Source organism: Pelophylax lessonae (assembly GCF_965119305.1).
Source record: "Pelophylax lessonae genome assembly, chromosome: 7".
Lineage (NCBI taxonomy): Eukaryota > Metazoa > Chordata > Amphibia > Anura > Ranidae > Pelophylax > Pelophylax lessonae.
Genome location: NC_138774.1, coordinates 285368901 through 285381606, shown reverse-complemented (window position 1 = coordinate 285381606; position 12706 = coordinate 285368901). Strand labels below are relative to the sequence as shown.

The 12706-nt window shown below is 47.0% G+C and overlaps 1 protein-coding gene across 1 annotated transcript in view; it reads left to right on the top strand.

Annotated features, from left to right (window-relative positions):
• Positions 1–12706, top strand: part of MPP1 (MAGUK p55 scaffold protein 1) — an 894076-nt gene that overhangs the window by 804860 nt on the left and 76510 nt on the right. The window lies entirely within an intron of this gene.

Sequence of the window (12706 nt, the reverse complement as noted above, 5' to 3'; positions counted from 1 at the left end):
GGAAAAACTTATTTTTTTTTTTATAAATGGACATCAGAGTGAAAAAATTAATTAAAAACATATAAGGGAAAAAAAAATAAAAATTTGACCCAGAAAAAAAAATCAAATTTTAAAATGTCCCCATAGAATGGCGCTATGGACACTAAGTAAACAGGTACAGATAACCTATAAAAAAAAATAATATTGAATTTGCGCCCCATTCAAACACAACAAATGTACATGCAATCTCACAGGAGGAAAAGCTCTGTGAATTTTTTTTATAAATGGACATCAAAGTGGTATGCCTGGGCATTTTTTTTTTTAATATATATAAAAACGTATAAGAAAAAATAAATAAAATTTGATCCAAAAAAAAAATAAATAAATATTGAATGTTGCCCAAAATTCGAACACCGCAATGTACATGCAATCTCACAGGAGGAAAAGCTCTGTAAATTTTTCTTTATAAATGGACATCAAATAGGTATGCCTGGGCAAAGTTTTTTTTTTCATATATAAAAAATGAATAAAAACTGAATAAAAACGTATAAGAGAAAAAAAAAAAAATTGACCCAGATAAAAAAAATAAATAAAAATAATATTGAATTTTGACAATCATTCGAACACGGCAATGTACATGCAATCTCACAGGAGGAAAAGCTCTGTGAATTTTTTTTATAAATGGACATCAAGGTGGTATGCCTGGGCAATTTTTCTTTTTATATATAAAAAATGAATAAAAACATACGAGAAAAAAAAAAAAAAAACATTTGACCCAGATAAAAAAAAAAAAATATTGAATTTTATCCCCTATTCAAATGCAACAAATGTACATGCAATCTCGCAGGAGGAAAAGCTCTGTGAAAAAAAAAAATGTGAGCACCCCCGACTTGATGACCATAATCCACATTTGCTTTTGCTAGAAGCTTTGACAATAAACTCACCAGACAGTTTTGTAGTTTCAATTTCGTTTTTTTTTTTTTTTCAGCTTTACAATGTCAAGATAATTCACAGGAATAATTTAATAGCCGCATTAATCTATTAATTGGCTATCCTGCATGTCATGATCATTTTCAATGTTCTAAATTACGCTGGGACTTTTTTATGTCCTATTTTTGGCCTTTAGTTGAAGGCAATGAATTGAATTAAGTTAATTAATGAATTGAGTTAATAAATGGAGTGACAAGGGTGCAAAGACTAGAAATAACTTGGGCTTGCGCCACTCTAATTTCTTGGTTCGAATGTACTTACCCACTGCTTAACATTTATTTGTTTATAAACCAAGATACTGCCAGTTCATTCCAATGCTAATTTATATTTCTCTATACAGGATGTGGATGTCTCATCAGCCTCTTCATTGGTAAGTATTGACCTTGGTTTGATACTTTGTATGGTGTGTATAGGTCGTGTATGTTTAGATTGTTTGGTAGTTATCTTTGGCTACCTCCTGGCAAAGTTTACACCTATCCCCTTCCCTTTTCAATCATCATTCCCCAATGTTATGCACCTTAATCCACCGTCACCTGACCCTTGCCTGCACCTCTTCCCAAAGTGAAGACCAATGGTTCACCACGGCCGTTTATCTATGGCATGTTCCAATCTTGTTACCTTCTTCCCATAAGATCATCACACCATTCCATTTTGCTTCCTTCCACCATTCACCAGTGCTATGCACGGAGTCCCCCAACACCTGACCCTTGCCTGTACCCCTTCCAAGGGGACGACCAATGATTCACAGCATTCGTTTATCTATGGCACTTTCCAATCGTGTTACCTTCCTCCCATGATGTCGCCACGCCATCCCCTACCCATTCCTTCCACCATTCACCAATGCTGCGTACCAGAGTCCACCAACACCTGACCCTTGCCTGCACCCCTTTCCAAGGTGAAGACCAAGGATTCACAGCATCAGTTTATCTATGGCACTTTCCAATCTTGTTGTTGCCTTCTTCCCTTGATGTCACCACGCCATCCCCTACCCCTTCCTTCCACCATTCACCAATGCTGCGTACCAGAGTCCACCAACACCTGACCCTTGCCAAGATCAAGGATTCACAGCATCAGTTTATGTATGGCACTTTCCAATCTTGTTGTTGCCTTCTTCCCATGATGTCACCACGCCATCCCTACCCCTTCCTTCCACCATTCACCAAAGCTGCGTACCAGAGTCCACCAACACCTGACCCTTGCCAAGGTCAAGATCAAGGATTCACAGCATCAGTTTATGAATGGCACTTTCCAATCTTGTTGTTGCCTTCTTCCCTTGATGTCACCACGCCATCCCCTACCCCTTCCTTCCACCATTCACCAATGCTGCGTACCAGAGTCCACCAACACCTGACCCTTGCCAAGATCAAGGATTCACAGCATCAGTTTATGTATGGCACTTTCCAATCTTGTTGTTGCCTTCTTCCCATGATGTCACCACGCCATCCCTACCCCTTCCTTCCACCATTCACCAAAGCTGCGTACCAGAGTCCACCAACACCTGACCCTTGCCAAGGTCAAGATCAAGGATTCACAGCATCAGTTTATGAATGGCACTTTCCAATCTTGTTGTTGCCTTCTTCCCTTGATGTCACCACGCCATCCCCTACCCCTTCCTTCCACCATTCACCAATGCTGCGTACCAGAGTCCACCAACACCTGACCCTTGCCAAGATCAAGGATTCACAGCATCAGTTTATGTATGGCACTTTCCAATCTTGTTGTTGCCTTCTTCCCATGATGTCACCACGCCATCCCTACCCCTTCCTTCCACCATTCACCAAAGCTGCGTAACAGAGTCCACCAACACCTGACCCTTGCCAAGGTCAAGATCAAGGATTCACAGCATCAGTTTATGAATGGCACTTTCCAATCTTGTTGTTGCCTTCTTCCCTTGATGTCACCACGCCATCCCCTACCCCTTCCTTCCACCATTCACCAATGCTGCGTACCAGAGTCCACCAACACCTGACCCTTGCCAAGGTCAAGATCAAGGATTCACAGCATCAGTTTATGAATGGCACTTTCCAATCTTGTTGTTGCCTTCTTCCCTTGATGTCACCACGCCATCCCCTACCCCTTCCTTCCACCATTCACCAAAGCTGCGTACCAGAGTCCACCAACACCTGACCCTTGCCAAGATCAAGATCAAGGATTCACAGCATCAGTTTATGAATGGCACTTTCCAATCTTGTTGTTGCCTTCTTCCCTTGATGTCACCACGCCATCCCCTACCCCTTCCTTCCACCATTCACCAAAGCTGCGTACCAGAGTCCACCAACACCTGACCCTTGCCAAGGTCAAGATCAAGGATTCACAGCATCAGTTTATCTATGGCACTTTGCAATCTTGTTGTTGCCTTCTTCCCATGATGTCACCACGCCATCCCCTTCCACCATTCACCAAAGCTGCGTAACAGAGTCCACCAACACCTGACCCTTGCCAAGGTCAAGATCAAGGATTCACAGCATCAGTTTATGAATGGCACTTTCCAATCTTGTTGTTGCCTTCTTCCCTTGATGTCACCACGCCATCCCCTACCCCTTCCTTCCACCATTCACCAAAGCTGCGTACCAGAGTCCACCAACACCTGACCCTTGCCAAGGTCAAGATCAAGGATTCACAGCATCAGTTTATCTATGGCACTTTGCAATCTTGTTGTTGCCTTCTTCCCATGATGTCACCACGCCATCCCCTTCCACCATTCACCAAAGCTGCGTAACAGAGTCCACCAACACCTGACCCTTGCCAAGGTCAAGATCAAGGATTCACAGCATCAGTTTATGAATGGCACTTTCCATTCTTGTTGTTGCCTTCTTCCCTTGATGTCACCACGCCATCCCCTACCCCTTCCTTCCACCATTCACCAATGCTGCGTACCAGAGTCCACCAACACCTGACCCTTGCCAAGGTCAAGATCAAGGATTCACAGCATCAGTTTATGAATGGCACTTTCCAATCTTGTTGTTGCCTTCTTCCCTTGATGTCACCACGCCATCCCCTACCCCTTCCTTCCACCATTCACCAAAGCTGCGTACCAGAGTCCACAAACACCTGACCCTTGTCAAGATCAAGGATTCACAGCATCAGTTTATCTATGGCACTTTGCAATCTTGTTGTTGCCTTCTTCCCATGATGTCACCATGCCATCCCCTTCCTTCCACCATTCACCAAAGCTGCGTAACAGAGTCCACCAACACCTGACCCTTGCCAAGGTCAAGATCAAGGATTCACAGCATCAGTTTATGAATGGCACTTTCCAATCTTGTTGTTGCCTTCTTCCCTTGATGTCACCACGCCATCCCCTACCCCTTCCTTCCACCATTCACCAATGCTGCGTACCAGAGTCCACCAACACCTGACCCTTGCCAAGGTCAAGATCAAGGATTCACAGCATCAGTTTATGAATGGCACTTTCCAATCTTGTTGTTGCCTTCTTCCCTTGATGTCACCACGCCATCCCCTACCCCTTCCTTCCACCATTCACCAAAGCTGCGTACCAGAGTCCACCAACACCTGACCCTTGTCAAGATCAAGGATTCACAGCATCAGTTTATCTATGGCACTTTGCAATCTTGTTGTTGCCTTCTTCCCATGATGTCACCACGCCATCCCCTTCCTTCCACCATTCACCAAAGCTGCGTAACAGAGTCCACCAACACCTGACCCTTGCCAAGGTCAAGATCAAGGATTCACAGCATCAGTTTAAGTATGGCACTTTCCAATCTTGTTGTTGCCTTCTTCCCATGATGTCACCACGCCATCCCCTACCCCTTCCTTCCACCATTCACCAATGCTGCGTACCAGTCCACCAACACCTGACCCTTGCCAAGATCAAGGATTCACAGCATCAGTTTATGTATATGTATGGCACTTTCCAATCTTGTTGTTGCCTTCTTCCCATGATGTCACCACGCCATCCCTACCCCTTCCTTCCACCATTCACCAATGCTGCTTACCAGAGTACACCAACACCTGGCCCTTGCCTGCACCCCTTTCCAAGGTGAAGACCAATGATTCGCCGCATCAGTTTATCTATGGCACTTTCCAATCTTGTTACCTTCTTCCCATTATAACACCACGCCATCCCCTACCCTTCCTTCCACCATTCACCAGAGTCCACCAACACCTTACCCTTGCCTGCACCCCTTTCCAAGGTGAAGAGCAATGATTCGCAGCATCAGTTTATATATGGCACTTTCCAATCTTATTGTCCCCTTTCCTATGTCCTCATGCCATCCTCTACCCCTTCCTTTCACCATTCTCCAATGTTGCATAGCAGAGTACGCCAACACCTGACCCTTGCCCTGCACCTCTTCCCAAAGTTAAAGCCGTTGATTCAACGTAGTTGTTTATCTATGGCACTTTCCAGTATTGTCACCTTCTTTCCATGTCATCACAACATCCCGTACCCCTTCTACCATTCACTAATGTTATACACCTGAGTTTGCCAACCCTGGACCCTTTCCCGCACCTCTACCTGGGGTGGAAGATCACTGTAGAAAATCATCCATGACACTTACAAGTTTTGTTGTCCCCTTTTCTGCATCGTCCACCCATTTTCACATCATCGTCAACCCCTTCCTTCCACCATTTACCAATGTTACACACGTAACTCTGCATCTGACCCTTTACTGCACCTCTTCCCAAAACGAAGACCAAAAATTCCCTGCAGGAATTCATCCATGACACTAGCCAGTTGTCACCTTTTCTGCATGGTGATATTACGCCATTGTCTACCTCTTCCTTCCACTGTTTACCAATGTTACGCCCCTGAATCCCCATCACGTGACCCTTGTCCGCAACCCTTTCTAAAGTGAAGACCAATGAATTACCGAGCAGCAGTTTATCCATGACATTGACCAGTCTTGCTGTCTCCTTTAGTCTATGATGTCTTCAAGCCATCCCCTACCTGTTCCTCCCACCATTCACCAATGTTGCGCATCTAAGTCTCCGTCACGTCACCCTTGCCCGCACTGCTTCTCTAGAAGCAATTCACCACTGCAGTTCATCCACATTAACCGGTCTTCTTGCTGCCTTCTGTCCATGGTGTTGTCACACTATCCCCTCCATCTTCTTCCTTATATTCACCAATGTTACGCACCTGAGGCTGCTGTCATGTGACCCTTGGCCTGTACCTCTTCCTGGAGTGAAGACCAATGTTTCACTACAGCAGTTCATCCATGACACTAGCCAGTCTTGTTGCTACCTTCTTTCCATGATTTCATCATGCCATCCTGTACCCTTTCATCCCACCCTTCCCCAATGTTACACACCTGAATCGGTCATCAAATGAACCTCGCCTGCACCTCCTCCCGGAATGAAGACCCCTTTCTCCCATAATTTGCCAATATTACGCACCTGAGCCCTGATAAAAAAAAAAAAAAAGCCCTTCCCACAATTCTTCCCAAATTGGAGACCAGTGATTCACCATAGTAGTTTATCCAATATACTTACCAGTCTTGTGGCCGCCTTCTCTTTTATATTGTCATTATGCCATCCTCTTCCCCTTTTTTCCACCCTTCCCCAATGTTACTCACCTGAGTCTGTCAACACATGACCCCTGGCTGCACTTCTTTCCAGAATGAAGGCCAATGATTCATTGCAGCATTCAATCCATGACACTGACCAGTCTTGTTGTCCCCTTCTTTCTGTCATCACTCCATCTCCTAGTCCTGCCTGCCACCTCCTTTCCATGACAGCCCTTGCTTGAGCCCACCACCCCCTGACCCTCACTCCCACCTGTTCCTAGAATGGAAGACTGTTGATTCACCACTGCAGTCCATCCATGACACTGACTGATCTTGTTACCACTTTCTCTCTAACATGTCATCCCACCATCTTCTACGCTTTCCTTCCACATTTCACAGGTGTAACTTCACTTGAGTCTGCCATCACATGACCCTCGCCAGCACCTCTTCCCAGAGTGAAGATCAGTGATTCTTTGACGCAGTTTACTGACTGGTCTTGTTGCCACCCCCTTTCCATGATATCATCAAGACACTGAAATCTTCAAGAACCTGCTGATGGCAGCTCATAAGAGGTGGCCATGTCACAGGGCAGTGACATAGGCTCTTTATGGTGGAAGCTCGCACTCTGCAGTTCAGAAAAGAGAAGACATGTGACCTGTTGTCACATGACCAAAGATTTAGGTAAGTATTGGAGGTAATTAATGTAGTTTTTTAAAAACTATAATCTATAATTGGGCAATTGGCTACCCTGGAGCTAGATTGCTATAGTACTGAATCTGCTGCTGCCTGCCTGTTGCTTACCTGAATTGCCTTTCCGGACTACTCTCTTGCTTGCCACCTGCATCGACCTTTCCCTGGACCTGACTACTGTCTTGCCTTCTGCCTGGTTTCGTTCTCTTTGTTGCCTGCCACCTGCCTCAACCTCTGCCTAGACCTGATTACTCTTGCCTGGCATCTGCCATGACCTCTGCCTAGACTTGACTAGTCTCTTGCCTACTGGCTGCCTCGACCCGACTACTATCTTGCCTGCTGCCTGCTTTAACCTGTGCCTGAACCTCCCTACTCTCTTGCCTGCTAAGACCTCTGCCTGAACCTGAATTCTCTCCTGCCTGCCTCTACCTAGACTTGATTACTCTGTCTACTGCCTGCCTTGTCCTGACTACCCTCTTGCCTGCTGCCTGCCTCAACCTCAGTCTGGAACTGACTACCCTCTTGCTCGCTGCCTGCCAAGACCTGTGCCTGGACATTTCTCTCTTGAATGCCTTGACCTCTATCTGAACCTGACTACTCTCTTGCCTACCTCAACCTCTGCCTGGACCTGAATACTCTCTAGCCTGCCTCTTTATGTATTGTCAGTGCACCATAGCCCTTCTGTTCACCAACCACTTGATAGGGTGGTCCTGTGAGCCACAACCTGGTGGCAGTTTGCGGCAAAGAAAACTGGAGACCATTAGGGTTTCCAGCCCATTACCTCTTGTGGGTGTTCTGGTGATGACTAACTGTCACTTAGACTCTGCGCTTCGGATGAGCCCATGTCATCTGCCAACCTCTGCCTGGACCTGAATACTCTCTTGAATGCCTCTTTGTGGACTGCCAGTGCACCGTAGCCCTTCTGTTCACCAACCACTTGATAGGGTGGTCCTGTGAGCCACAACCTGGTGGCAGTTTGCGGCAAAGAAAACTGGAGACCATTAGGGTTTCCAGCCCATTACCTCTTGTGGGGTGTTCTGGTGACGACCAACTGTCACTTAGATTAGATGAGCCCATGTCATCTACCAGGGGGGTACCGTAACCACTACTACTGCAGAATCTCCATTCTTTTCAACCAAGAGTCTACCTTTGGGATGCTATACATATGACCTGTCCCTCAGAATGCATTGATATCCTTCCAGCATGTGCAGAAGAATAGCTTGATGGGAGATCCCTTAGTGGTGGCTAAGATCATCGAGGATCAGGGAAGACTGGTGGAAAGGGGGACTGTGCCAAAATACAGGTATGGTCAAATTGCTTTTATTTTACTGATATACAATTTCATTCCTTCCTCAGAGGCCTGGTGACGCTCTTTCTGTGTCTGGTGACCGTTTCAGCACGACCTCATCCGATGACGAAGGCGCCTCTGATAGCCGACAAGGGCAGTGGCTCCGTAGAAGACGACTGGATGGGGCTTTGAACAGAGTGCCAGTTGGCTTCTATCAGAAAGTTTGGGCTATTTTGCAGAAGGTGAGGCATAAATATATATATAATAAATTCTTTACATTACAAGAAGAGTCATGGAGAAGGCCGAGTCTCTCAAATGTTCTTTTTTTTTATTAATTTTTTTTCAGTGCCATGGATTGTCTGTGGAAGGGTTTGTCCTGCCTTCTTCTAGCACACGTGAGGTACAGCATTGCATAGAGTCAGTCCACACAAAATTGGCATTTCAGCTTTGGATTAATGCTTGATTAATACATTACCCAATGGTTTCTTGTGTGCAGTGTTTAAAGGGATCCTTACAAAAATTTGCAGGTAAACAAGTATATAAAATGCATATTTGCAGCATTTTCCCATTCCATATACAGCTCTCTATTCACTTGCAATGTGCCTCTGAACCTGCTAGGAAATGTGACTTCTTCAGAAGCTTTAATTCCCTCAGCATTCCCCTCTTGCTATGTCATAGCCCTCTCCCCCTCTGGGATTGTGTAATAATTTCTGTGCTGGCCCAGCTCCTTTCTCCTTGCTGGTCATAGCCCTCTCCCCCCTCTCTCTGGGAGTATGTAATAATATATGTGCTGGCCCATCTTCTCTCTCCCCCTCTGGGAGTGTCTAATAACTTTCTGTGCTGGCTCAGCTCCTTCCCCCTTGCATGTCATAGCCCTCTCCCCCTCTGGGAGTGTCTAATAACTTTATGTGCTGGCTCAGCTCCTTCCCCCTTGCATGTCATAGCCCTCTCCCCCTCTGGGAGTGTCTAATAACTTTATGTGCTGGATCAGCTCCTTCCCCCTTGCATGTCATAGCCCTCTCCCCCTCTGGGAGTGTCTAATAACTTTCTGTGCTGGCTCAGCTCCTTCCCCCTTGCATGTCATAGCCCTCTCCCCCTCTGGGAGTGTCTAATAACTTTCTGTGCTGGCTCAGCTCCTTCCCCCTTGCATGTCATAGCCCTCTCCCCTCTCTCTCTGGGAGTGTGTAATAATATATGTGCTGGTCCAGCTTCTCTCTCCTTGCATGCCATAGCCCTCTCCCCCTCTGGAAGTGTGTATTAATTTCTGTGCTGACCCAGCTGTTCCCTCCCTGCCCATCATAGTAATCTCCAGCCCTGAAAGTGTCTATATACTTGTTGTGCTGACCCAGCTCCTCTCCTTGCATGTCCTAGCCCTCTTCTTTGCTGGGAGTGTCTAATACCTTTCTATGCTGACCCAGCTCCTCTCTCCTTGCATGTCGTAGATCTCTCCCCCTCTGGGAGTGTCTAATAACTTTCTGTGCTGGCTCAGCTCCTTCCCCCTGGCATGTCATAGCTCTCTCCTCTTCTGGAACTGTCTAATTTCTGTTCCCTCCCTGCCCATCCTAGTAATCTCCAGCTCCGTAAGCGTCTATATACTTGTGCTGGCCCAGCTCCTCTCCTTGCATGTCCTAGCCCTTTTCTTTGCTGGGAGTATCTACCTTCTTGTTTTGACCCAACTCCTCCCTCCTTGCATGTCATAGCCCTCTCCCCCTCTGGGAGTGTCTAATAAATTTCTATGCTGACCCAGCTCCTCTCTTCTTGCATGTCATAGCTCTCTCCTCCTCTGGGAGTGTCTAATTACATTCTGTGCTGACCCAGCCCCTCCCTCCTTTCATATCATTGCCCTCTGGGAAAGTCATCCTGTCTGTGCTGGCCCAGCTCCTCTGCCCCTCCCCTCCCTGCATAATGTTTTATGTAGCTACCAGGGAGAAGGATTAAATTGAAGTGTCAGCTGCTAGTCTTTAGGGGCTGCTGACATCACTCCTAAGATAGCGGCACCCAGCTTTAGTCTCAGGGCTTTTGGATGTCTACACAAGGGAAATAGCATGTATAAAATACTTTAAATGCACATATAATTGTATAGGACAGTGGAGGACTGTGTAAAGAAAGAAGATTGTTCGCATCGCTAATGAACTTTTCTGCCAGGAGCAGGTCAGGAGCCGTCCTCTTCCCATCTTATGTATAATAGATTCCAACCAGTTCATGGTGTGTGCAGTCCTCTGCAATCAGCACATCAATCTTCAAATCTCTATTCATTATAAAGCGGAATAACATCCACATACCAACATCAGCGGAGATGTATTTATTTTCACATCAGAGGTCCCTTCTTTACACCAAAGGTCCCCACCACTCTTCATATCAGAGTTTCCCCATCGCATCAGAGGACCCCCTATACATGGCCCCCCCCTGATCACATTAGAGCCCCAATTCACAACAGAGGCTCCCCATCACATCAGAGATCCCCCCCCCCCCTGCAATTCAGAGGTCCCCCTATCACATCAGAGACCCTCTATATAAGAGTCATCCCCCTTCGCATTGGAGGACCCCCCATTACATCAAAGTTCCCCCTGTGCATCAGAGCCCCCCCCTATGCATACATGGGTCCCCCTTATCACATTGGACCCCACATTTACATCAGAGACCCCCTAAACGTATAGTAGATCGTCCCCACTACCCCTCAAAATCAAAGGTCCCCTTCACATCAGAGGTCCCCCCCCCCCGTTCACATCAGACGTCCCCCACTCTTCATATCAGGCTTCTCCCATAAAATCTGAGATCCGCTTGTTACCTCAAACCCCCCCATCACATCAGAGACCCGCTATATATGAGTCACCCCCCTTCGCATCAGAGGACCCCCCATCACATAAGAGACCACCTATACAGAAATAAAGTACACCCCTCAAAATCGTAAGGTTCCCCTCCTTCACATCAGGAGTTACCCCCCCCCCAAATAACAATCGAGATCCCCCTCATCACATCCATCCCTCCCCCCCCCCCTTTCAGTGCAGAGATCCCCCCATCACATCAGAGTTCCCCCGTCACATCCGAGACCCTCTATATAGGAGTCCTCCCCCTTCGCATCAGAGGACCCCCCATTACATCAAAGGTCCCCCTATGCATCAGAGACCCCCCTCATCACATCAGAGGCTCCCCATTACATCAGAGACCACCCCTATACATGGGTCCCCCTTATCACATTGGACCCCACATTTACATCAGAGACCCCCTATGCATGGGTCCCCCTTATCACATTGGACCCCACATTTACATCAGAGACCCCCTATACATGGGTCCCCCTCATTCACATCAGAGACCCCCTATACATACAGTTGGTCGTCTCCACCACCCCTCAAAATCAGAGGTCCCCCCCCCCTTCACATCGGACATCCCTTCATTGCATCAAGGGTGCCCCCCCCCCCATAAAATCTGAGATTCCCTCTTTACATCACCCCCCCCTTCACATCAGAGGTCCCCCTATCACATCAGAGACCCGCTATATATGAGTCACCCCCCCCCATCAGATGGGAGGGAAACCACCCATGACATTAGGGTCTCCCATTCATAAAAGAGGCCTCCCATCCAGTCATAGTCCTTCCTACACCTCAGAAGCCCCCCATCACATTAGAGACCACCCTATACATGATTCCCCCCCCCCCATCACATTGGAGCCCCCATTCACATCAGAGACCCCCCATCACATTAGGGGCCTCGCATCTCATCAGAGTCCCCCCCCCCCCCCAATACATGAGTCGACCAGTAACAGTGCCACTTCCTTTTTAGATAATTTGCTCTCATGGTCAAGGTTTACCCAATCCTCTTGAATTTGGAGACTGTACCGCCCCCCCCCCCCCTTTTATTTTATGTGCCACACAAGCCGCTGGCGCAATAGAATTCCCAAATATTAACAATATTGTAACGTTGTTTCTTTTTCCTCTCGGCAGAAAGTGCTCGGCGCAGACGACAGCATGCTGAAAGTTGACCCCGGAACTGGAATCTGCTGCTTGCTGTATGACAGCGCCCCCAGCGGACGCTTCGGCACAATGACTTACCTCTCCAAATCAGTGGCCATCACCTTGCAGGACTCTCTGCCGCACAGCGGCTGCTCCATGCAGTGACCAACGGACAGTTGCCATCCTAAAAAAATGCACTTTTGCCACAATTGCCTTTTTGCCTTGTCGCTTCTTGAGACCTACTCTAGAGTGTTGTAGGTCACTGATTGGGCGATTCGATGACTATGGTTGGCCATAGTAGCCCAAAATATCACAGAAACCGAGCAATATAGGGGAGAGAC